The sequence below is a fragment of the Oryzias latipes genome, chromosome 23 (assembly GCF_002234675.1).
Source record: "Oryzias latipes chromosome 23, ASM223467v1".
Lineage (NCBI taxonomy): Eukaryota > Metazoa > Chordata > Actinopteri > Beloniformes > Adrianichthyidae > Oryzias > Oryzias latipes.
The window spans coordinates 19,831,848-19,857,678 of record NC_019881.2 but is presented as its reverse complement, the minus strand read 5'-3'; the positions used below and the strand labels follow the sequence as shown (position 1 = coordinate 19,857,678).

General features: G+C 40.4%; 1 protein-coding gene and 1 long non-coding RNA gene across 3 annotated transcripts in view; one reads left to right on the top strand and one right to left on the bottom strand.

The window, feature by feature from the left end:
- The window catches only part of LOC101162723 (ankyrin repeat and BTB/POZ domain-containing protein BTBD11-A), a 185,132-nt gene that overhangs the window by 133,710 nt on the left and 25,591 nt on the right, over positions 1-25,831 (bottom strand). The gene's annotated exons all lie outside the window — the stretch shown is intronic.
- Positions 1-25,831, top strand: part of LOC111946955 — a 126,944-nt gene that overhangs the window by 97,335 nt on the left and 3,778 nt on the right. The gene's annotated exons all lie outside the window — the stretch shown is intronic.

Sequence of the window (25,831 nt, the reverse complement as noted above, 5' to 3'; positions counted from 1 at the left end):
TCAACTCCGCATGCACCTGTTAAGGGAGTTGACCTGACAGGTGGCAAAAGCTTTAGTCATTTTCTTTTGGTTGTAACCCGTCACAGATCAATATTTAGTGTGTTCAGTCCAAAAGAAACCGTGTTCCTTTTGCTGGAAGCTGTTCGGTCAAATCAGCGTCTTGATTTTAAACTGAAAACGACTTTAAGGCAACCATTTGTGAGACCTTCATAAAATTTAACCTTTTAACTCAAACAGAAAGTTATATTTGACTCCACAGTGACCGTGTTGCCAAGAGACGTCTCAATAAAACTTTCATACGTGGAGATTCATATTTCATGTGAAAACTGACTTATTTCAACAAAAACTGTTTTTTATGAGGAAATGATTTTCTACAGTGACTTCCTGATGCTCATTAATGGTTACAGTTGATCTCATTAGATTGGTGTTTGGTGTAACAAGGGTTTAGGATCGGCTACAATAATCAAAATGTCCTTTTATCCCTGCATGGGCTTGTAGCTGGTGGAAATGAAGTTGGGGCTTCACCATGTTTGGACGAAAGCCCAGAAAAAGTTCTCATGTTCAGGTTTGATTGCAGGATCTGGTGGTGAGCAGAGAGTGTTATGTAATGTACAGCGGGGATTATGTGTGCTCTCATTTCTGTAAAGACATTTTTTCTGTGCTCTGACTTGATTAAAACTTAATCTCAGAGTCTTTTATAGACGAAGATATGATTTTAGTTTCAGAGAGCCGAGAAGATTATTAACTCATGTTTCATGGACTCTTGGTGTGACATGAAGGACGGCAACAGTTTGAACTCTTAGTTACTCTTTTGAGCCTCGTCCAAATCAGCCTGTATGCTGTCTCTGAGTATGTAGAGTTTAGTGCTGGGTTTATTCAATCAATCAATCAATCAATCAATCACTAATTTGTAACATAAGGTGCTCAAAACGTACCTTAAAGCAGAAGGAAGTCATAAAACCCAATGGACTACAAACAAGGAAAGACTTTGGCTAATTGTTTGATAAGGAACTTTATAGATTAAAAAAATAAAAAAGGTCATAATGTACAAATAATAAACCATAAAATACTTTAAAAAAGCCAAATAAGTAAAACAAATGGCTTGTCTCAATTCTATGTTAACAAGACGAGTCTTCAATTTACATTTTAAAGTTTACCAAAATTGAATCGATATTACTAAGTAAAATATGTTGTGCAAAATCCACTAATTGATTTTATTTTTATTTATGAAAACAATCGAAAACATCTATATGTAAAAGAGTTTCCTAAAGACCCACTCCGACCAATTTATGTCCTCCTGATGATGTAGGACATAAATAAAGAAAAGTATTTCTTTATTTTAATTATTATGAATATGGAGCAGGTAAAAAAAAGTTTGAAAAAGAGCTTATTTGTTATGTAGAGATACACGGGGCAGACCACAATCTCCCTGCTCCGCTCCATTCTGATGCATCCTCATGCAGACCAATTGATCCATGAACGTTTTGCTCGCCACTTTGGTTGTCCTGGTTATGTTTGGTTGAGGGTGTGAGGTGAGCGTGTGAACAGAAAGATCTTAGCAATGCGGAAGGGAAGCCACAACACAGAGGGGGACTTTGAATAAACACTGCTGCTCTGCAGAAACTATGTCCTGGGAAACAACAAAGTTTTTGGTTAAGTTTGTCTTTTAATCAGAATTAAAAGACCACTGGAAACACTTAGGAAACAGATGAAAAGATGATCAGAGTTGGACTTTAACCAAACAAAATGGTTTTTGAACATAAATATCAATGTATACATTTATTTGGTTTAGCTGATATAAAATAAATTGGGTGTTTTGGCAAGAAAGCTGGACTTTGTTGAGTTTACATGTTCAAATAGAAATAAAGCAAATGGAAAAAAGAAATCACATTTCTATTACAGCTCCCAAAACATTTTCTTCTCTTTAAAGATTTTCTTTAATATAATTTTGACAATAAAGAAGGCTGTGTCTAGGAAAATGGCCAAACTCTGGTTTCCACCAGTGTTCAAAAGGTTTCTCATGTATATGAAGGAGTCTTGTTCCTCCACAGAAGTGTTTGAACTCTGAATTATTGACGCGTTTTTTAGCACAAACAGCTTTTTAAAATCCTGAAACAGCTCCTCCATCAGATGAAGTTCCAGACTTTGAGCAGAACAAATGTTCCAAGACTTTTAGAGATGGACTTGCTTGTGTTTTTTGACTGTCCTGGTCTCAAAAGTTTTAAGCAAATAAAAGCAACATTTATATTAACTAAGGTAAAATTATCTCAAATGGAATAATTTACACACAGCTGTACTTTAAAAAAAGGAAATTTCATCCTAATTAATTAATAACATTCACATTAATTAACCAGAGACTAATCTATTAGACAGATTTGGTTCTTTTTTCTTGCATAAAACATCTTTCTTTTGATTCCAGGATGTCTCATTCCCAAAATGTTCTCAAGTTCTCAAGACTTGTAGGCAATGAGTCAACATGCCAGCTTCATGCCAGTCCAGAAGTTTTGATCAGTGGAGCATTCTGATAGTTCTGCTGCCACGATGTCCTCCTCCACAAACAGTTCTCTGTGGAGGAGGATTTGCAGCTCAAATGAAGGAATCCTAATCGCCCTGTAAATGTTCAGTAAATCTGCTCCGAGTGACAAGGAGAAGGAGTGTCATCCTCTTGGAGTCCTAAACGGGTTTTTGTGGCATTCAGTGAAACTTTTAAATCTGTGAAACTGTGAGATGAAAATGTCCCTCTAATTCACACTTTAGGAACCACAGCAGCAGTGAAAAGTGTAAATCTTTCAAGCCGGCGGGTTTCTGAGGCTTCGTTCAATCCCCCCTTTTAAATTAGCAACAGTAAATGGCAGTTTCATGTCCTCGAAGACCCAACCGAGTGCGACCATAATCCCACACTCAGTAATGAACCTAAAATGTCGTTTCATTGCATTAAATCTAGCAACTAGTGCGGTTACCAGGACAACACCACTGAATGGGCCGTGGACATATTAGCATGTGGGGTTTTCAACAGCAAAGAACAAATGTTTTTAAAAACAAAACTTAGAATTGCATAGTTAAAATCATAGAAGGCACATGGAGTTCTTATATGTTGTTTACATTTATAAATAATGAAAACAAACATATTAAAATTCAAAATCCAACTGTTCTGACACATTATTTAAACACTTCGGTGCAATTATCAGGAAAACTTCAGTTTAGTTTATTAGTTTGTGTTGTAAAAGCATAAAAGAGAAATAAAATGGACATGCCCTGTGTTATTGTGTACCAAATTTGTTTTTTAGCTACATACGATAATGTTTATGATACGATACCATAATGCACGTACTAGGTCACGGGTCACTAACTAGCGGACCTCGCTCTGGATCTGGATCTAGACACTGGGTCAAGCGGACCCAGACCTGGATCTGGATCCGGACTTGATGCAAATCTAATACGATAGGAGCATCCGTTTTGAATTGTGCAGCCCTTGTTGTCGCTGTAGTCAACAGATACTCCCAACTCGTCATATATGGACGTGTTTTCGGGGCCGCAGACAGGAAAAAATGCATACGCTAACTTTGATTCTTTCTGCTTTTTGATTTTCTGATTCAGAAGGAAGTTTTATTTTGACTTCTGCCCGTTCATGAACGCGCAAAAACCTACATTCATGAACGCATATTTAGCCCATGATGTTCACACTGGACAAGCAGAAACAGACTTGTTTTCTACTTGTTTTTTTTATTTACTTAAATCAGAATTTTTTTATTTTTTATTATGCGGATGACTGTGTGTGTCCGTGACCAAGAAAAGACACTGCAACATGATGCTCTGTAGGAAGGAAGCAAGCCAGCACTAATTTAGTAATTTATCGCTGCGGTCCATACATGCCCTTTAATGAAAACACGGTTTTTCTGATAGCTTTTGCCTCTTTCAGCTGAATAATTTGATCAGCTTTCCATATTTCCCCTATTTCTGCTCAGTTGACCATCTGTAGGATGTGATGGAGAAACAGGTCTAATCCATAGTTGGCCCACCTCCCAATGTAGACCTGCTGAAAACATCTGCTGCTAACATTTGGAGCCAGAAACCACAGCACACGTCCAATTTTCCTTATTTACATGCATGTAGCTCACATTAGAAACATGCTAAACACTCAAAAGTGACTGAACCGCCATCACTCTGGTGCTATGGTTTAATTTAAAAGTAGCTTTTCTGCCTTTTCAGTGGTTTGATTTGGAATATTTGAATATCTTTTTGTATATTGTAACCAAAGTGAGTGCCAAAGCTCTCTGGACTTCTGTTCTTTGGCTTCAAAATAAACACCCACTGTCTTTAAAATGTAATAAACAACTTTTTTTAACACTGATTGTAAAAGCGATAATTTGCCCAGGTGATTGCTTGCATAATCAGCAAAGACACATTTCTTTTGTTGTTGTTAACACCTGCAGTTTGTGTTTTCCTCCTGTTTGCTAAGAAGCCAGAACCATTTCTTGTTTTGAATTCACCTGAATTTAAGGGTTTGAATGAGTTCAGCGTTGTGTATTTGTGTAAATGTGTCAGAATAGAAGACAAAGTCGAGGAAAGCCGTTTCAGTTGACATGCATCTAAATCTACTTTAGCAAGTGTGGATGGCTAAATTGGACTTTCCTTCAATGAGGCTAGTCCTGCACATAGATGTATGACAGATGAGGTCTTTAGGCGCTGCACAGCTCTGTGACAGTCAGTCAATAAAACAACCAGCAGGGAAATTACAGCCGAGTCTTGCTTGAGGCTCACAGGCCTTTGTTATTACTTTAAAAAATGTTTACTACCGGCTCGTTGTTCTCTTTAACCCTTTAACGTCGGAGCGCTAGCTAGGTGACAGAACCTTCTCTGATGAAGGTTCTGTCACGGATGCGTGTGGTATTTTTGGCGACAGCTCCAGTCTTAAAGGGTTGTACCTCTGAAATTGCCTTTTTTTTCTGCATTTCCCTCCCTCAAACATTCAGTCTTAAAGCTCCGCTCTGATTATCTTTAAACTATTGTAAAATCGTTCCCAGTGGTTTTTTAATTAGTTTGAATTTATAAAAAAGCTGTGTGGTTTCCACAGAGCGACTGAAAGTCATTAGAAATTATGCCCTGAGTTGTGGGCAGGGCCATTAGCATGGAGCTAATGTGAACACCGCTGAAGGTTCTTTGTTTCTAGCTTGCAGCTCCTCACACACCCAACTTAACATTACTGGGGCAACAAAAATGGCAAACAACTTTGGAGCTGTCCAGTCGTACAGTTTAGATCCAGATTCCGGCTCAGACGAGAAAAACAAAGATGTTCATGGATCTATTCGTCTGCAAGCAAATGCATCAGAATGGAGCAGAGCAGGGAACTTATGGCCCACCCAGTTTATTTCCTGTCACAAATATGATTTTTTTCAATTTTCTATTTTATTTTTATTCACAAGAATTTAAATAAACAAAAACTCACAAATTGAATTATAATCTTGATTTTCTTTCTATATGTCCTCCATCATCAGAAAAATACCACAAGGACGTTTTAAAAACACCTAATTTTTAATTGAAACAGCTTCTGGATAAAACGACGCCATGTTCCAATGAAGGGTCGTTATTCGGGACGGACTGAGCTCATGGGATGATAAGGGGCTCGATTGTTTTATTCTGTGTCCAAAAAATGTACGACCAGGAGATAAGATGGGCTCTCTGCCACTAGGAAGGGTTTAAGAGGTGGTAGATAATCAAGCCACTGACCCTGGTGCTGTGCTCTCCGCCTTCTTTTATCCGGTGGGAATAGCTCAGTGCTGCGTGCCTGTCTTACTTCACCAGCATGCCGGCAGTTCCTACATGCTGCTGTCAGCCCCCAAGGCGTTTGGGCTCAGAGCTGCTGAGAGTTTGTGCACTGAAACTACAGGGTGGAGGCAGAGAGCATCGGAGAAAACGATTCAGAAATGCAAATTTAGTTTTTGTTTATTTGTTTAGATGATACATGCCTTTAGAAAAAAAAAGCAACTATTGGTGTGTAGAAATCTTTTTTTTTTTTGTATTCCAGCGTAGTACAATTTTACCGCACTAGTGGCAGACGTTGTTAACCCGGGTCCCAACCGATCTCTGATGAAGGTTCTGTTTGATGAGTCAAATGGTTGATCTGTCTTTGGTTTACACTTATACAGCTCAAAAGTCCCGACAGATAATGTCTGAAGACGTTAGAGCTTCTGATAAACACTGAGCCAAGCGAAAAGTTTTATATTATTAAAATATGAAATTATTTCACGACTGTAATAAGTTAGTCCAGATTCCTCCCGTAAGGCCACCTGTTTTTAACCTTTCCTTTTTACCCTTCTGATAAATAACAGATTACTCTAAAGACTCCCCCTTTACTGTACATGAAACTGGGCAACTATGGAAACTCGTCAAACCATGGATACTGTTGTTCTTTTTTGCTGGGAGTTTGTGAAACATTTGTGCAGGTCATAGCTAACTACAAAACGACGTGCTAATTCCTTTTCACAATTCTATTCAGAAAAAGGCAGGTTTTGGTCAATCACCTTTTGCCCTTTGAAGGAAGTCTGCCACTTGCAATTATAATGAAAGTTCATTTGGTAAACATGGAAAAAACATGTAGTCAGGCTGAAAAAGTTCAAGAATAAAATCTTTCAGTGATCCTTCATTGCTGCAAATTGATGCTTTGTGACTGAAATTCTCCCATTACAATGTGATATTTAATGGACATATTAAGCTTTGACAAATTCAGTTCATATTGACTTTGTAATGAGGCAACATCACAGGTTTCTCATGTCTCTCAGTCCATCAGCAGTGTCTTTGAAGACACACCCACCTCTCCCATTTGACTGCACTGTTAAAGTCCATTTTGTTTAAATCTAAGTGTGCTCTTAGTAGAATAGTACTCATCGTTAAGCTTCTTTCAAACCGGGTCAGCGTACACATCATCGCATCACTTACGCTGGAAACAGGAAGTGATATCACAAGTCAAAGTTGTTAGATTTTCTTTTCTAATGCAAACAATTTTTTATCATTATAAATTAAGCTTATTTTCCTATTTTAGAAGTTAAAATCTTGTTTAACCTTTCAATACCGGAGATGTAGGCGGTAAACCGATTCTTGGTTACGCAATCAACATGAACCAGCTGATTCTGACACGGAGAGAAGCAGTAAAGTGTTGCACGATGTTGCAGAGCCGCTTTTCTTTGCAACAGAATTGGCTGATTTGGGTTGATTGCATAAGCACTACTGCTGCATATCAGCACATGGCTGCTTTTCTCTGCCTCAGAATCCGCAGAATTACCTTAAATGCGTAAACGCAGAGGCACACTGCTTAAAAGTAGCTCATATTTCTAATTCTTGCAATAAAAAGGTAGAAAAAAAAAAAGTTTGTTGAATTGGCCTGTGGGAGGGGCTAAGGCTTGCATAAGGGGCAACTTATTCCAGTTCCATAGAGGGCAGTGTTGGTTTCAGCACACTCTTGCAGGACTGATTGCTGTATTCTTTCTTTTGCTTGGGACCAATAAAATCCCTTTTTTTTTACTGGCTATCCTTTTTAAAGAAGAACCCCGTCACAGACTTCTTTGTTCCTTTTGGTATTAGTTTCAGACTTTATGAAAGAAGTTCTGATTGATCCAAATCATATTAATTGTAGGAGTGTGCTGCTTCCTGATTCTGCCCAAATGGCTGCACAGCACGTACTAAAGGAAGACTGTCACCCGGAGGGTGCGAGTCCGTTGGAGGAGCAGCCCAGCTCATTGGTCGAATCTCATTCTCGTGTAACTCCTCTCATCAAGGAAAGTAGAAATGACATTTGTGTGCTTGTGAGATTTTACCTGTTGCACTAAGGTGTGCTGATTTGAGCCTTCGTGCAGCATACAGATAGCCTCATTAAGCTTTGATTTACGACCATACGCCGGCGACCATTAATCGTGGAGGTAAAAGTGAAAGTTTCACTTTTTAAAAAACAAACAGAGAGAACGTTAACAGGAGGGGCACCGGCAGGTTAAACCCCCTCCGGGGGCAGCAGAGGGTGCACACAGCTGGAAGCTGCAGTTTCCTTGTCACAGGCGGCATACTAAAAAACACCTGAATGACCTCAGGAGGGTTTTGCAGCAGCTCAGTGTCAGGTGAATGTCGAAATTCTCATTTGCTTCCATTTTTACATTAATTCAAGTCATGCTCGTGGAAGTTGAGCCTCGTCGGCTCAAATTTGCATTTTAAATAATTAGCATTTGTATCATTACAAACAGAAACAACAGAGATCGGGTCTCTGTGACCCAGCTACATATGTCATCTCTGTTTTTCCAGTAGCACTTGTTATTTTGCAGAAGCCACGCAAATGTCAAGATTGGCTTGGAGTGACCCAGCTGAACGCTTCGCGCGCCATTCACTGTAAAGATCACATGCATGCTTAATCAAGTGTGAGGATCACAGAAAACAGATGCCACATCCTATCAGGGACTGGCCTCCAGGCCCGGGTTCTGGTCAATTAGACCATTAGCAAAGTCAGACCGGGTCGCTATGCTTCAGTCTGTCACGGCGACGCCTTCAGAGCCAGCAGGTCTCTGTGATGAAAACAGGAGTAATGGCTTTTGCTGAATCTCATATCTCTTTGGCACATTTGTGCTCCAGAAAAGGGTGTCTGTATGGGTGTAGGGGAAGGTGTACGGGAGGTGTAGGGGCAGGTGTAGGGGTGGTGTAGGGAAAGGTGTACGGGCAAGTGTAGGGGCAGGTGTAGGTAAGGTGTTGGGGCAGGTGTAGAGACAGGTGTAGGGGAGGTGTAGGGAGGGTGTAGGGAAAGGGGTAAGGGCAGGTGTAGGGGCAGGTGTAAGGGCAGGTGTAGGGGAGGTGTAGGGGCAGGTGTAAGGGCAGGTGTAGGGAAGGTGTAGGGGAAGGTGTAAGGGCAGGTGTAGGGGAGGTGTAGGGGCGGGTGTAAGGGCAGGTGTAGGGGAGGTGTAGGGGCAGGTGTAAGGGCAGGTGTAGGGGAGGTGTAGGGACAGGTGTACACTGTAGGGGCAGGTGTAAGGAAAGGTGTAGGGGCAGGTGTAAGGGCAGGTGTAGGGGCAGGTGTTGGGGCAGGTGTAAGGGCAGGTGTAGGGGCAGGTGTAGGGGCAGGTGTAAGGGCAGGTGTAGGGGAGGTGTAGGGGAGGTGTAGGGGCAGGTGTACACTGTAGGGGTAGGTGTAAGGGCAGGTGTAGGGGCAGGTGTTGGGGCAGGTGTAGGGGAGGTGTAGGGGCAGGTGTACACTGTAGGGGCAGGTGTAAGGGCAGGTGTAGGGGCAGGTGTTGGGGCAGGTGTAAGGGCAGGTGTAGGGGCAGGTGTAAGGGCAGGTGTAGGGGCAGGTGTTGGGGCAGGTGTAAGGGCAGGTGTAGGGGCAGGTGTAAGGGCAGGTGTAGGGGCAGGTGTAAGGGAAGGTGTAGGGGCAGGTGTTGGGGCAGGTGTAAGGGCAGGTGTAGGGGCAGGTGTAGGTAAGGTGTTGGGGCAGGTGTACGGCCAGGTGTAAGGGCAGGTGTAGGTAAGGTGTTGGGGCAGGTGTAAGGGCAGGTGTAAGGGCAGGTGTAGGTAAGGTGTTGGGGCAGGTGTAGGGGCAGGTGTAGGGGCAGGTGTAAGGGAAGGTGTAGGGGCAGATGTAAGGGCAGGTGTAAGGGCAGGTGTAGGTAAGGTGACACCAGCTGGATCCAGCAGAAGTTCAGACCTGAAGAAGCTCTTTTACTCTGAACTGCCTATGGACTGATTCTTGGCTTTTAGCCAGCTAGAGTTTGATTACACCAAAGTTTTTTTGGTTTTGTTTTTTCTTTTTTTTAACCAACAACAGCCCAAGAAAAGAGTGGTATGAAGAAAAAAATCCTTTTTGCCTACCCCTTTCACCTACATATGGTAATGGTAAAATGGCATTTATTTAAATTTCCTTGAGGGACCAAAGCACTTTACAATTACATTCCCATTCCCAGACACATTCACACACTGATGGAACCAACCTGTAACCACCAGGAGCCCAAGGACACTTTGATACATGGGTGGGCGAGGCGGGAACCAAACCTGCGATCAGAGGTCGACCACTTGATGTGTATATATAAATTACTCAGTTTAATATCACTACTCTATTTTCATCTCCATTATTTCCATATTGTTTTCAGAGTTGGAAACATTTCTGTGCCTTGGAGCAAACATTTAACCCACCCATGAAACACCCAAAGCCTCAGCGATCGAGTCATTCTACTTCCATAAATAACTCATATTTCATTTAAAAAAAAGGTAATATATTAACATGTACGTGGATATTGTTTACTATAAAAGGCGTAAGAATAGCATGGTGTGATGTCCTGAAGTCATGACTTCCCCTAAGATAATAAACCCCCCTCTCTTTCTGTAAAAAGATTTAAGATGTAACTTGGTGATACATTTTACTGACTTCATGCCCAAGTTATGCTGTGTAAAAAACGACTAGACATAAAAACTTTAGATTTACAAAATAATAGATTAGTGTGTTCACAGTATTGATTTGAAAGTTGTGTTTTTATAATTAGTCCCTTATACTTCTAGACAATAAATTTAAATATGCCCATCTCTACAGGTCATACAGGTTGGTTACATTTCTTTGGAAAGCAAACTAGTTCTTTGGAAGCACCTGAATGAAACCAGACACTCCATCAATCTAGTAACGGTTCACGTTTGGTAGAAAAGAAGTAACTGATTACCTCACCATGCACTCTGAGGTCATGCACTGAGGACATAAATCTCAGCCCACTTTACAGCAGATTCCTGAAAGGTTTCCTGACAATCTCATTTTAAAGATCAAAGATGCTTGCATGGACTAGTTAGAGCAAAGCAGCTGGTTGTTCATTATTATCAACACTAAATGCGGCTAACGCCTTTTGAACAATCAACCTCAGGCTACAACATTATCACACCTTTCATCTCTTTTATAGGCCTTTTCTGAAATCTGACGGCCGGGTGTCGAATAATGCAAACATTTGGAGAAAGATAAATTCTTCACTTCAAGAAACCAGGTTTCCTCAATATTTTAATCAGATTTTTGGTTTATATGACTTTTTAAAAAAGCAGTTTAGCTGCTGAATCTGCACAGAATCTAAGGCACCTACACAGAGATGATCAATCATTTATTCGATCAATCAGCAGCATTTTCTGTTTCTATGTCTGGGTCTGTGTAGATTTCACAAACCGGGACTGAAGCAACTCTACCTGAGCAGGTAGAAACGCTGATTAGAAAATTGGCGGCTCTGGTTCTTTCTCAGCGTCCATCTGTGTGTTCGTTGGTGGGGAAACAGACCCCAACTTTTAGGTCTCACAGCTCTCCCTCCACTACTGATAGCAGTGAGCTGAACAGAGATGTGTTTTTCCTCTGGACTGGCTTGTGCAGGAAATCCCTCCAAAAGAGCAGCAGTTTGAACGTCAAACATCAAAAACGGCTCTCTGGACTTTGTGTTCCGCCTGCTTGGCGAACACGTCGGCCGCGTCTTAAATGACTTTAAAATCGTTTCGTGTCGCAAAAGTTGTCGTGTTAAGCCCCTGATGTTCTTCAACACCCCTACAGCACTTTGAATCCGTGTTCAGAGCTCAGTGCATCTGCATGCCATGCCTGAGCTGCCACTGCCAAACCTCCCCCACCGTGTTACGCCTGTCAGCTGGACTTTATTTCGGACTTATCCCAGGAGTTTTACCGTCATGCAGACTATTTCTGGAGCTTTTCTTGGAAGAAAGCAGCCTCAGCTCTGTGTAGGTTCAGTTTTTTTTTCTGGAAAACAACCACACCAAAAAAAGTGTGCTTCCATATGCCCCAAACAAACCTTTAACGATGTGGTTATTTTGATAAGCTGGACATTCTTTAGATATTTAAAGCGTCATAACCCTGCCATTTTCTCACGAGACGGAGCTTCATCACATCGTCCGTCTCTGGAGGCACAAAGCGTCGCTTTGAGTTGGGTTTGTCACAAACGATTTTCCATTTTAAATGTGCTAACGCACCTTTCGCATGTCATTAGAGTCCCGCTGAAACTTTTGATGGCTTCATCCATTATGAGCTGACACGGATATGCTCGTCAGTCACTTTTCATAATCTCAGACACGGCCCGTTCCACTGCTGCCGGTGGCGTCTGTCGATTCCCTGAATTTCAGCTGATCCGCTGAGGTGCAGCTCTCAGAAACACTCCTCTGCATCCACTGTTGGCACCATCTCCACACACTTCACACCCAAAAAAAGAGCTGCATTTGATGTAGCTGGCCTCCCACACACACAAACGTTCAGCTTCCAGAGAAACTCGCACGCTGACAGCGTCCGTACACTGACCCTGACAGCACGGCTACAAAACTGTGGTGGCTCATTCAAACACATGCATCAACTGAGAGTTTGGCAAATCGGAAAAGCCGTAAATTCAATGTTATGTCACGAATAAACAAAAAAAAAAACACGGGAGCGTTCGCTGATATGCAACACAATATTTTTGTGCATGCTTGCTTTTCTCTGCTTCCGAATCCTATGAAATTACCTTGTTGCATAAATGGCTGAAGATAGTTCAAGGAGCGCATTTTATTTCATGTCATACCTGATTCTGATTGGCTGCTGCATTAAAAAGTGATAATGCATGGTGATAATGCACGGTCACATAGCGTAAATATTCTGTATCACTGCTCCGGCTTCTTTAAAACAAACTTTAGCTTCATCATCTGGACAAACACAAGCGGTGAGAGGTGAACTTTCCCTCTGAACTGATCCTTTATTTAACCCATCGTGACCATCAGCATAGATGTCGCTTTCCTTTGCCGCTGCACTTGAGGTTGTCACGCGTTGTCACGTTACTATGACAACACGCCGCACCACGTAACAAATAGCCCTCTTTTTGTGAAAAAAGCGATCCAAACCGAAAAAATAACAAGTATAAAGTACCAAAAAGTGGTTGAATATTTTTTTTTTTGTAAGGGACCATGGTATAAGTGGGTTAAGGGCCTTCGAAGTGTCATTATCAGAAATTTACGCACTTTGCGGAAGCACCGGTTGCTTTCGCAAAGAAAACACACATAGAAATGTCCCGGGATTCGAGCCAGGGCCTTCTCACTATGAGGCGTGTGCGTTAACCACCATGCCGCCCAAAATAATGGAATGTGATAATGAAAGTTGATCTAAAAGCAAGTGTAAAGTAACTTTCTTTGAAAAACAGTTGAGGTTTCCCGCTCACATGCTTCCGTTGTCTATCAGTCATCTCGTTACAGGCTCAAGTTAAGCTTTGGTTTAATTTCTGCTGGAGGTGTTTTATGTTTTGATTGAACAGACCTCGTGGAGTGAGAAAAACAAGTCCTCCCTCAGAGCCAGCCTTGTGGAGGTTTGCAGTCTTGTTTGTTTGCTTGTTCGTGATCTCCCAGCAGTGAGGCCACACGCTGCACTTCAGGACAGAGCACAGTCCAGCTTAAATTCTCTGATATGGAGAACGTAAAATGACATTTTAAGAGTTAATATAGCAAACAACACACAGGGTCAACCGCCCGTAAGAGTGCATGTGACTAAGGCTAAGCGAATTTACTAAATTGTTTATTGTTAGTGTAGCTAATTTACTATGCTAGTCCAAATATGTGGTAATTATTAAATATACAATGCTAATATTGGCAAAACAAAGTCAATTTCCATTAGTTAAATTTGGTTAAAGCTATAATGGAGGACTACTTTACTGACTTAAATTAAGGAAAAGCTATAGCAGGGGTCACATAATTTTCCTTTTTTTTTTTTTACAAATAATCAATGTTAATGGATTGCTAATGACATTTTCTTTTTCATAAATACACTACTGGTAGCCATTTTGTTATGGGAAACCAGGTTTCTATAATATCTTAAAAAGCATCTTTATAAACAACACATTTACTTGTTTTCTGCTCCAAACCAAAGTGTGGCGCATGCCAAAGGGAACATGTTTTACCCAGAGGTCTGCAGGGAGCCTCGGGGTTGGTCCCCTTAAATGACAGGTCTTCATGCATTATTTGTAGCCAGTAATTATATTGTCACACGTGGCTTCCATCTGGTAGTAATGACTTCAGACCATGGGAAAAAGTCTAAGATAGAGTTAGCCGAGACCAGTCTCCCTCTGCTGCCATCGTTACCTTTTTTAAGAAGGCACAGAGGTAGAACTTTGCCTACGATTTGCTCCAGATGACCATCAATACAAATATTTGCAGCTCTTTCTTCAGGCTTCGTCAGACTTTTTGGCGCCCAACTACCTCTGACCACCTGCAGCTCCCCCCGCTGTGCAGCCGTCCCCTCGTCTCCCATTGGAGCGAGTTAACCGTGCGCAGCCATCTATCAGGCTTGTCATCTGTCCCTCCGGGGCGTTTGGCGAGGACTGCGTGGGACTCGGCTCATTTCCCCGCTCTGATTATACCGGGCTGTTCTGCGGGGAACGGGAGCTAGCCACCCGGGCCTTTCCTACCTTATCCTCTCTTTTCCTCTGTCTTCCTCAATTCAGCCCCCACTCAGTCATTGCGTTCCCCTGTTTTTCCCCTGAATTTATCACCTCAACACCTTCCTTCCTCCTGCCAAGGTATGTCTACATGTTTGCAGTTTTGTTCTATTTTCTTCAGTCCGGGACATCACAAGGGCCACATCAGTTATTTAAAACCTTCACTTTTATAACAACTTAGTACAGTTTCATTTTAAACAGTCACTCAGTGTGAATAGATAAATCCACCTTCTCTGTGTTTTGAAGGGTTTTAGGAAGACTTTAGTTTCCCTTTGGTCCTTTTGGGTCTCACTGTGGTTTGCATCAGATTCCCTGACTGCTTCACTGTTCCTGTGATTTTATAACAGAAGACGTACAGACGACGCTGGTAGATCCTGACAGTGAAATGAGTGTGGAGGCAGTATTTGCAGTGAGCAGCAGCGAAGAACGTCTGGCTGAGGAAACGGAGGTGACCTCAAGGGAACAGAACTCCTTTTTCTTTGTTGAATTAAATCAAATTCAACAAACTTAGATAAAACAACAATAAAAGTTAAAAAGACACGCTATTTCACTACTTTTGAAAGCAACTGGCATTAGTCCTTGAGCGTTATTGTTTTCATAAAGGTGCTCAGCTTGTTCTTTATGAACTGGAGCACCGACCATCAACTTCTTGGCTCATTGGCTTCTTTTGCCAGTCTAATTTCAGTTCATTTTAGCTTAGCTTCATCCAATGTGAGCAAGACCCTTCAGGCAACTGCCTAATTATGTAGCCAAAGGGGGTCCGAGTCTGGGTCCACCTGGCCCGGAAAAAATACAGGGTTGTATCAGGAAGGGCATCTGGCGAAAAAATCTCTGACGAACCTGTGCTTTGGTGAAGGGATATGCTGAAAGGTGAACAAACAGATTTAATATTTGAGTTAAACTGGTCCACAACCCTCGGTTCATGGGTCACTTAGTAGCACACAGAAAAAATACATTTATTTTTTTATCCTGAAAGCAGTTTTAGTTTGTAGATTCTCTCCTCCGCAACTCTTCAACCATTAAGGCAAAATGTAATTCCAGCGGGTCCTGAAGTGGAGAAAAGTATTTTTGCACTGATATGGAGCACTCTAAGTTAGTAGTGTAAAATGTCAAAAACCAGGAATGTTACAAGGATGCTGCTAATAAAGTTGCAAAAAAAGTGTAGTCATGTTTATTATTTTACTTAGAAAACGCCAGCTTTTGTTACAAACGTAGAATTTTCTGTAGTCATATTTATCTGCGTCGCCTCAAAAATCCTCTAAAGCTGCAGTTGGTTACGTAATTTTAAGCGGTCCAACACAAAATCACGAGTAAAAAGAAAGTTTAAATCGGATTAATGAAAAGTAATTTTGATTTTAAACATTAAGAGAAACCGTAAGATTAAAAAACGAAAATCGTCCACCAGCTTCAGCCTGGTGCTGGGCGGTTGGTGAAATTATTGTCTGTTATTGGTCTATGGTCTGAAAACGGTTGGAGACCACTGACTCCAGCGAAAGGTCAAATAATTGGTTATTCTTAATTCTCTATTTAGAAATATTTTTACTTAATAACAAATTATTTCTCACATATTTTCTTATTTTTAAAGTCAGATTTTATACACTTTGAAGCGGTTTTCAGTATTCATGCATGGAAAGACAGATCATTTTCTAAAGCTGTTCTTTTCTGATAAGCTTTTATGAAAGCATCCATAGAGGTCAGATGAATGTCATGATTTGTTACAGGGATGTCCCCTGAAGGAGAGGGGTTTTCATTCTGTCCTTTTATTTTAATGTGTCACTGTTGTAATAATTTATTTTTTTCTTCCCTTTTTTAATTAAACATGTTTTGATGTTAAAATGGGTCAGATGACTGTAGGATGGTAGAGAGGCTAAGAGTGACACTGACTCATACATTGTTTTGATGCAATTTAAAACACACTGTTCCCTCAAAAACAAGCGGCAGAGTTTATGAAATGTTGTGTTTTCAGCTGTTGAATAGAGAAAGAATGGATTAGAACACATAAAAGGACATTTAGTATGCATACCTTTAAGATAAAAAAAACTAGTAATGTTGTTTGTTTTTTGTGTATTTAATAAAAGATATTTAAAAAGCACTTAAAGACCAACTCCAATCATTTTAAATCCATTCTCTTTATGCCGTTTTTTTTTTGGATCAAATCAAAAAAACCTGGGTGTTTTTTTAGGACATGCAGCGCAACAGCAGTTCATTAGTTGTGGGCGGGACCGTAAGTGCAGAGCAACGCCAACCCCCTTTCCTCTCCCCATTGATGAGAACTCTGTTTACACGCTCTCCTGCTAGCCTACAGCCCGTCACACCCCCAACCTAACATTACTGGTGCAACAAAAATGGCGACTTTGGTGCCAAAGCCTGTGTGTTTACATCGACTTTTCATTGGATGTAGCTTCTTGAACACGCGTGACCGTATATTCACACCCCCAACCTAACGTTACTGGTGCAACAAAAATGGCGAGGAAAATCACAGTCAGTTTGGAGTCAAATGCCAGCTTGGTTGAGAAAAACCAAGATATACATGGATCTATTCGTTTACAAGTTGATGCATCAGAATGGAGCGGAGCTGGGAGCTTGTGGTCCGCCCAGTGTATTTTCTGTCACAAAAATGAATATATTTTTTTCATCTGTTCCTGATCCACAACGATTTGAATAAAGAAGTACTCAGGCAATTTTGAGATTTGTTTTCTTTAAATTTGTCCTCTATCATGACAAAACTGCCACAAAAACATGTTAAAAACACCAAAAACAGGATTTTATATATCATAGTGGGTCTTTAAAGACAATACAAGGCAGTACCAGACCAATAGGTATTTGCCATGCTCCTTCTGTCATTTAACATCTTTGTCATGCAAGTCCTTTCTATCTCCGTTTTTTAATGGTATATGTGATAATAATTGCTGATCTGAATCAAAACATTAGTGTTGATCACTGAGACTAGAGGCAAACATAATGGACATGCAGTAAACTGGTCATTTATTGTAGTTTCTTTGTCTTCCTTTTACCTGCATGAACCCGTTGAAGTACTTTCAGTTTTTCATCTCCCACCTGCTGGCTTCACTCCACCACTCTCTGCCATTAAGCTGCAGGTGATCCTGTCCACTTCCTGTCCTCAGGTTGACTAAAACAGGACAAGTGTGCTTTTCATCCACGATGGATCACTTTTCTTTTATGCCCCAGAACTCTAAACGTAATAAGCCTCCCAAGTGCTGAAAATTACAACTCATTCAGTTGGACTTTAGGGTAAAAACGAATCACTCGCACCCTGTGAGACAGTTGGAAACTTTCTCTTCTGCAGTTGTTGCAGATTTAAACCAAGTGAATTTCCATTCTGCTGCGTATCCACCGCTTCACATCGTCTTGACAGGAGCATCTCCCTGGAGACTCCTCCAAATCGCTGCCTTACACAGCAGCCATGGAAGTTCATTTGGCACGGAGGCTCCCAGGCATGAGCTGGCCTACTTTAAAGCCCAGCCTGCCCAACCAACGGGCTGAACTTCCGTCTTTCAAGCTGCCATATCCTCAGCCTCCGGATGATGACGGCAGGCTCCAATGGAGGCTCCAATGGGTCCTAATGGGGCTCTCAGAGGATGTCATGACCCCATCTGTGCTTCTCTGCTGCACACATGGTCACAGTGGGACGCAGTGGTCATCTAGGACATTCGGATGGATGTGTCTTCTTCTAGACTTACATATTAATTGAATTAGCACATCCTGATTCACACATGTCGCAGAGAGAAAACAATAAAGCATTAATGCAAAAACCTAAATGTGCAAAAGCAGATTCTCTGAAGCTCCTGGTCATGTTGCATCAAAAAAACCTGAGGTGGTTTGAGTATTTCATTACTCTGATTTCTGCATGGTAATTTCTGGGTACATCCTAAAATTAAAACTTAAAACAGGGGATTGGATACAGGAGTGTAACTGTAGCTGCTCAGAAGCATCAGTAGCATTCAAAGCTGGGGATGGGTACTGAGTGTGAGGGTGGGCGGAGCTTTAGTCAAATGCAGAAAGCAAAGCGAGCAAACGTTTGGCTTGACTTCACAGTAAAAGATTCAAATTCAATGACTTGATGAAAAAGAGCAACGAGTACAATACTGACGTCATGGAGATTAGCAGTAAAATTTGTGTTTGCTTCAAAGTGTATGAAACGGAAATGCAGCGCAACAGTGCAGACTGTCCGAAAGAAGGAAATAAAGCATCTAAGGCATGGATTGTTGGATCGCGGCGCATGTGGTAAATGTACCGTGAAGTATTAGTAAAGCTGTACTTATGACGTACAGGTGATGCTGACCTATAGTGTCCTTATGCCACACTTTAGTTGTTAGTAAGGTGCGAGTACTGGCTCCTTATTGACCGTCCGCAAATGCTACACACACAGGGTGCATGTAGGTGCCTGTAGGACACCCACACAAACACACTTTGATTGTCTGTACAGGTTTGAGAATTTTTCCCCTTCAGACAGACCGTATCCACCTGTAAGGGCAGTTGTGACTAAGTCTACGATCACATATCCCGAAATGCCACCGCACAGCAACCTCAATTCAAAATTTTCAACAAATTCAGCAGGTAGCCAGATAGTGATATTTAAAACCGAAACATTTTTAAGCCAACCATTTTAAAACCAAGGTTTTAAGGAAAAGTTCACATTTTACGGTGACCGGACAATTTTTTGACCTCGTTCAGTGGCCGACCGAGCACATATGGAGGTCACATGGTGGCAGTCCAGTAACAGCGGGTGGCAAGAAAGGCAGCAGCGAAATATTTGTCTGATAAGAGGGTCTCCAATGTCCCCAAAATTGGCTGATGACCAACATTTGAACAAAGTTTAGGTACCAGAACTGTTTCAAAACCCATGGTTCGGCTTCAGCATTGGATAAAATCCAAACAGAACTAAACCTATCCACGGCAGGTTTGTTTAGCAACATCAAGGTTTGACGATGACGGCTGAGTGGGCGAGTGACAAAAACGTTGTTATTCTTTGAAAAAGCCTCACATGAGACCATGTCCTACAACAAGAAAAAATTTCGACTTGTTTGTTTGCTGTTTAGGTAAATTTTTCTGTCACTCTATCCATGAAAAACATTCAGTTTTCAAAAGGTGGATCTTAACGGGACGAATGAAGCTGAAAGAAAATTAACTCAGAGAGTGCTTGTGTGTCTCCCATGACTCCTCATTACAAAGCTATTTTCTACAGCGTAGATAAGACGCAGCAACATTCTCTGTTGCTTTACATTCTCTCAGCACAGCCTCTGCATTAATCCTTCCACAGGAGGAATTTCAAATCCCGTTGTAGCCACATTTTGAAAACTGCTTGTTAAAGACTTCACGCCAAACTGCATCGCCCTGTAATTCCCAGACTCCATATGAGGCCCCGGTCTGGTGGAGGTTTGCAAACAGCAGCAGACCTGAACTAATCCTGAAACTGAACCAGAAAATATGTGGCATTTAAGTTGAGGTAAAAGTAATTACAACTGCAGGAGTTTATTAGCAGCAACCGTAAACGAGCTCAACGTTTTTGTGTGCGTGCGTGTTCTGCACCTCCTCCCAATTATGGATGCACAGCAGCATATGATAGGCCTCATAAATGCCCAAATAAAAATGTGAGGCTGGCGGCATAAAGCTCAGATGACAGCAGAGAGGCAGCGGCTTTGTTCACCCAGATGCCATCAAGTGACAGCGTGGTAAACAGCTTCTTTAAGGCGGCGACAAGATAAGGTGTCATTGTTGGATGATTGTGACCTTTCTTGGACTATTGTTTACTTATAGTTAGTGTTTATTAGAACAAAACAGAAAAAAACAACTAAGGCTTAGTTTAAACAAAGATCACATGACTAATCTTTAGAAATGTCATGAAATATAAATGTAAAATGTGCACCGAGGTGCAAAGACAAACACCATTTCATTAATAAGGTTATTCAAACACAAAAGGTGACCTGGCTTTGTTTTAAAGAGGTTGTATTATTCTGCCTTTGGTGTTAAATCAAAACATTCATATTAAATGTCAATCAGTAATTTATTTCGTTTTTTTCAGGTAATGCCCCGCCCCTTTTGACATATGGGGTGTTTCTGAATTCACTCATTAATACCCAGGAAGGGAAAGTTCAACATCTATACAGTTTAGAGCAGAACAAGGCATCACAAAACTCAGTTTGGTCTCACTTTCTGTTCTCCGGGGTGTTCATCTGCCTTACCTTGTTTGGATTTTCATTCCTATCAGCTGCATTATTTCAGCCATGCATCCTAACTGGGTTTTACAGCGCAACACAACAACTGGAGAAGAGGTTTTTGCATTGTTTATCCCTTACATGCATGTATGTTGAGGCACTCATTGAGTCATTCCAACACTGAAGTTTCTGTTGCTTTTCTTAAGAGAAGTTTTTTGCTACTTTCAGCTGCAGAACGTAGTACTCTGGTAGCTCCACAATAGTTATTGGAGACAAACCTTAGGAGGGGGGAAAAAGGAGTCGTGCATCAGAGACATGTTTCCAAACAGCATTCTGTTCTTTCTTCAATGGGTATGTAAATGAAATTGGCAGCCACTCGCATACCTGTTCCCATCTGCAGTGTCTAAATGGATTACCTGAAAGCTCTGTTTACAGCTCGCTTTCACTGCCCAGGAGTGGAGGGATAAACCATTTTAAGTCCGAGAAAATAATGTGCTTTGGCATAATGTTTATCATTTAATGTGAAAATGGTCACAAAGCTTCAGTCTAATTGGTCAAATCCATTGTCCTCCCACAAATGTTGTATTCTCTGACTTGGATTTTCTTTTTAAAGACTTTCGACTTAAAGACGAAGATGACTTAAATTCAAATGTGTGCCAAGGGTTCAGCTTTAAGGGGGTTACTAAGGTAAAGGGAACATTAGAGGTGTCTCATGTTTTATAAATTGGGTTCAGAATAGAACTGATCTGACAGCAAAGCCAACAACAGAACAAATGCTAGATGTGGAACAAGTAAAAGATATAATGACATTCTGCACCATCTCTTAGTCTTCAGTTCTTCCAATTATGAGAGAGGCTTTGTGAAATTGCAACAACCCCATGTTCGTGCTGTCCAACATAATCCCTAACGACACCTCAGAGAAGACACCCCCCCATTAGATCGGTCCCAATTACTCCTCTCCATGAGCTGAATCATGAACATAGCTGAGATGCTTCACAAATTAGTTCTCTTTGCAACAGGGTTATTATGTTTTGAGGCTTGCTGTCAATGTGGGCTTTAACTAAGGCTTTTTCACTGTTGGACATAATTATGTTGGAGACTTGTGGAAAAAGGGGGACTCTGGGAAATAAATTAGAGACACATAGAGGTATGAGGCTTTACTCCCCTGCTAAAGAGCTTCTGCAGGTACTGTCAGGAGGATTTCTGTAAAAAAAAACAAAAAAAACTGCTGCTCTTTGAAAAGAAAGTCAATCTCACCTTTCAATTAGGTTGATGTGAAGCGGGGTATTCATCCAGGAACACTTAACTGGCTCACAAAGCTCTTTCACACACTACCCTAAGGCAGACGCTCTGACAGTCACATTTTCACTTTAGCTCAACAGGCGCTTAGCAGATTCAAGGAGAAAACACCAGAGGAGCAAACTTACATAAAGATGGAGGCCATGAAAACTACAAAGATGCTGGACTGACGCACATGCAAGAACCTGAAGAGCAACTTTACAGCTGCAGGCAACAGTTGGAGCCACCGCTTGGCATCAACACAACAAAGTTCTGTTTAGTTAGATCCATTTCATAAAATATGGCAGATAAGTCACATTTTGTTAATCACTTTAACAGCAGATATGTAGCCAGAGACACTTGAATAACGTTCTCTGTGACATACCGTAACTCTTCGACCGTTTACTCAATTAATGTAATCCCAATGGATATTGACGCCGAGACAATCGACTTTGCCCTGATGTTAATTTTGCTCCAGGCTTTTTTCCCCCAACTCTATTCCGATATGTAAAAAGTCTTGGTGTCATATCATTTCATCAGAGTACAAACCACAATTATTCATTGTCTCCTATTAATTTTCAAACAGTTGGTACTTGCGTGTTTTGAAAAGGACACTACATACCTCACTACCAAATCCAAGTCCCTGATTGGTCAAAGTTCAACTGGTCTGACTTTCAACATGCGTTCAATAGCTGCTTGTTTTGTACGAAGAGCCCAAAAACGGAGTTAAAAACTTGCATACAATGCATTAACAGGAGAATTTTTAACACAGAAGCCCGAAACGTGCATTTTAGACAGACTTTTGATTGGAACTGTCTGCTTGAACGCGTGTTTCCTAGCCCAGTGTGAACGCAGCAACAAACCTGGTATGTCGGCTTGATTTTATCTGATTCCTAAAAGAAAAGAAAAAGACTCGAGTGTTTACCAGACCCTGGTTTCCAGAAGAAAACAAAGCACTGCAGGCCGATCCATTAAAACAAATGAGGTCATTGTCTTTAGAAAACCTCGTGTGGTATCTTTACATGAGATAATTAAACTGTGGTCTTGAAATATTTACACTCAGGGAAATCGCTTTAAGCAAATGTTCATTTGCCAAACAAACCAAACAACAAACGATGTTTCCATAAAGCATCCAAATAACTTTTACTCAAAATATCTTCTATATTATATTCTGTTTATATGTATTTAGCTCTTATAGAGGCACACCAATTATCCAGTAAGGTTGTTTTAATCAGTCTACTATGTTAGAATGACCATCATCAGTCAGAACTTGTTAGTAAAAGGCTAATTAACAGGCATAATTTTGGACGGATTACTGCTGATGTGGAAACAGGGATGGAAAAATTAACCTCATTAAAGTCCCACTATATCTATCTGAGTGTTGACTGATGACCTTTGAATAAATAATTAATGCACACATTTTAAATTTACCAAAATGTGGCTAAGCTAACAAAAAGCCTTTTTAAGAACATTGTTTTTCTGAGTTCTGGCCTTAAAAAGAACTAACCTCTGGCTGTCTGCAGCTGAACAACAACCATTGAGATGACATCCATGATGTAACAGTATGCAGTAGAGATTTATTGCATTATTGTTGCATGCTGTATGTGTCACATGCATGTCAAGAAAACATCCACAACCGTAACACTTGGTTGCCAGATTGTTGTCATTTATTCCAGCATCACTAATTAGCTCAATGATAACACTTTTTTCTTTTTAAAAAAATGCATCTAAAAATGTCCTATTCGGGACCTTGATGTGTCACCTCACCTGTGAACTCAAGGAGAGCAGTCATGTGGGCACACATGTAAACGAATGTGGAGACCAGCTTTATTCATTCTAGAGAGTAGAAGTGGAGCTCGGGCATCTCTCATTAGTGAGTGGCTCACATGTGATTAAGACTGACCTGTGTTTGATGAAACTGATGCCAAAATATACTTCATATGTTTAAGAAGCAGTTGTCTTATTTTGAAAAGTCTGTTTTTCAAAATAATGTATTTTGTGAAATTACAGTATTTCTAAGGAAAATCCTTTTCACTCTGGGTTATTTTCTCTTTTCTAAAAATGTGTCTTAAAAGTGGCCTAGTGGAAGAGTGTCTGCCCTACAACTGGTATTATGTGGGTTCAAATCCACACTTGTGTCACGCCAAAAACTGGGAACCAATCCCTCCATCTTTGATACTCTGCATTAAGGATTCGATTGGTGGGGTTTAATCACCAAATGGGTCTCAAGTAGTGCGGTGTCTGCAGCTTGCCCCTCCCGAATGCAGAGAACAAATTTCACACACCCCAGTGAGTGAGAAGTGATGGGACTAACCCTAAGGTCTAATGTTAGGTGTTGGTCAAAGTCTAGACACTTTGGACTCGTGTGTGCTGGATGTTTTAGCAGGTTTAATACATAAATGTACCAATTTTCTCAGTGGACTGAGTTTTGGCATAAACACCACAAAGTGATTCCAACCTTTGCTGTTAAACAAATCCGTGCCATAAACCAGATTAAAATAATGAATGACGATCCATATTTGATTGTCCTGCAACACGCAGAGAAGGGGAATGTTTTAAGGAATTTTACATTTTCAAGTTTCTGTTAAACTCAGTGAACACTCCCCACCCCCAGTCAACAGACTTATGATTAACGGTCATGTGGAAACAGAGACAAACATCAGAGGATGTGTCACCTTGTTTTTTCAACGGATGACAAATAAAAGCAAAAAAAAAGGTTTTTCTTTTTTTTCAGTCTGACTTTAAGTTCATCCAATTTTCTAACAGGACATTTATGCTCTGGGCCTGTTGTTGCAATAAAGTGTCCTGACTGTGATTGTCTGCATTAGTATTTTTTTCTTTTTGTATTTCTGTGTTTCTTTTTTTGCAGTCACATCTTTTTATTTATCAATATCTGTCAACAATTACTGGCAGCAGAAACATTTCTACTCATGTGATCATTGATGAACATGAATAAAGTCAGCAGCAGATACAGCAATAATGAATAATCCTGCTTTTGTTCCCGACAGAAAATCCAGGTTTTTATGGGCGTGTGTGATGGGAACCAACACAGATGAAGCTGCAGCTTGTTTGCTTTTCAGCCTTATTGTCATCCATCTGTCCAGCAGTAAAACAGACGCTCCTGTTCTTCGTCTTTGTCACTTTTCTGTCAAAACTCTGGAAACGGCGGCTCATCAATGCTATTGTTAGAAAAGTGAAAAAAGCTCGTTTATTTTGAATTCCAAACGTGTAAAAAAAACACATTTTTCTAATACAGCATATTTTTAAATGTACTTAGGAGACTCACTTAGACATTTAAATTATTTTCTAATTTGTAAAAATGTTGTTTTGTGTTATTTTTCATTAGTATGTGAGGTTTTTTTTACATAATGCAATTTTCTTTCATTTGATATGGGGGAGTATATTTCTTCTTTTAATTTCATATTTGTGAAAATATGTTTGTTTGCTTGTTTGTACCTTTTTTAAGCTATTTAAATTACAATAACTACATTTAATAAAATTTGAATCTCTTCAAATTTAATCTTTTCTTTATATATAATATAAACACATGTATTTGATGTATTGCATAACTAACAATTGTGTTTATTTTATATTTTTCCTTACATATTTTTTTAAGTACATTTTATTTTGGAAATATTCTTCTCAGTTTTTGCAGCAACAGGAAAACAGGAAACTGACTTTTTTTTTTTAGATTTTATCACTTTCAGAAAGTAATTTCTAGAAGGGGACGTGATTTATTTTACTTAATGCAATGTTCTTTCTTTAAAATCTATTTTTGGTATTTTTCTTTCCTATTTTCATATTCCTCAAGTTATTTTTTTTAATATTTACATCTTTTGTACTTTTTAGCTTTTTAAATTGTTATAACTGCATTGCAGAACTTGAATTACTTAAAATTAAATTTTAGCAAGTAATATAAACCTATGTAATATATCT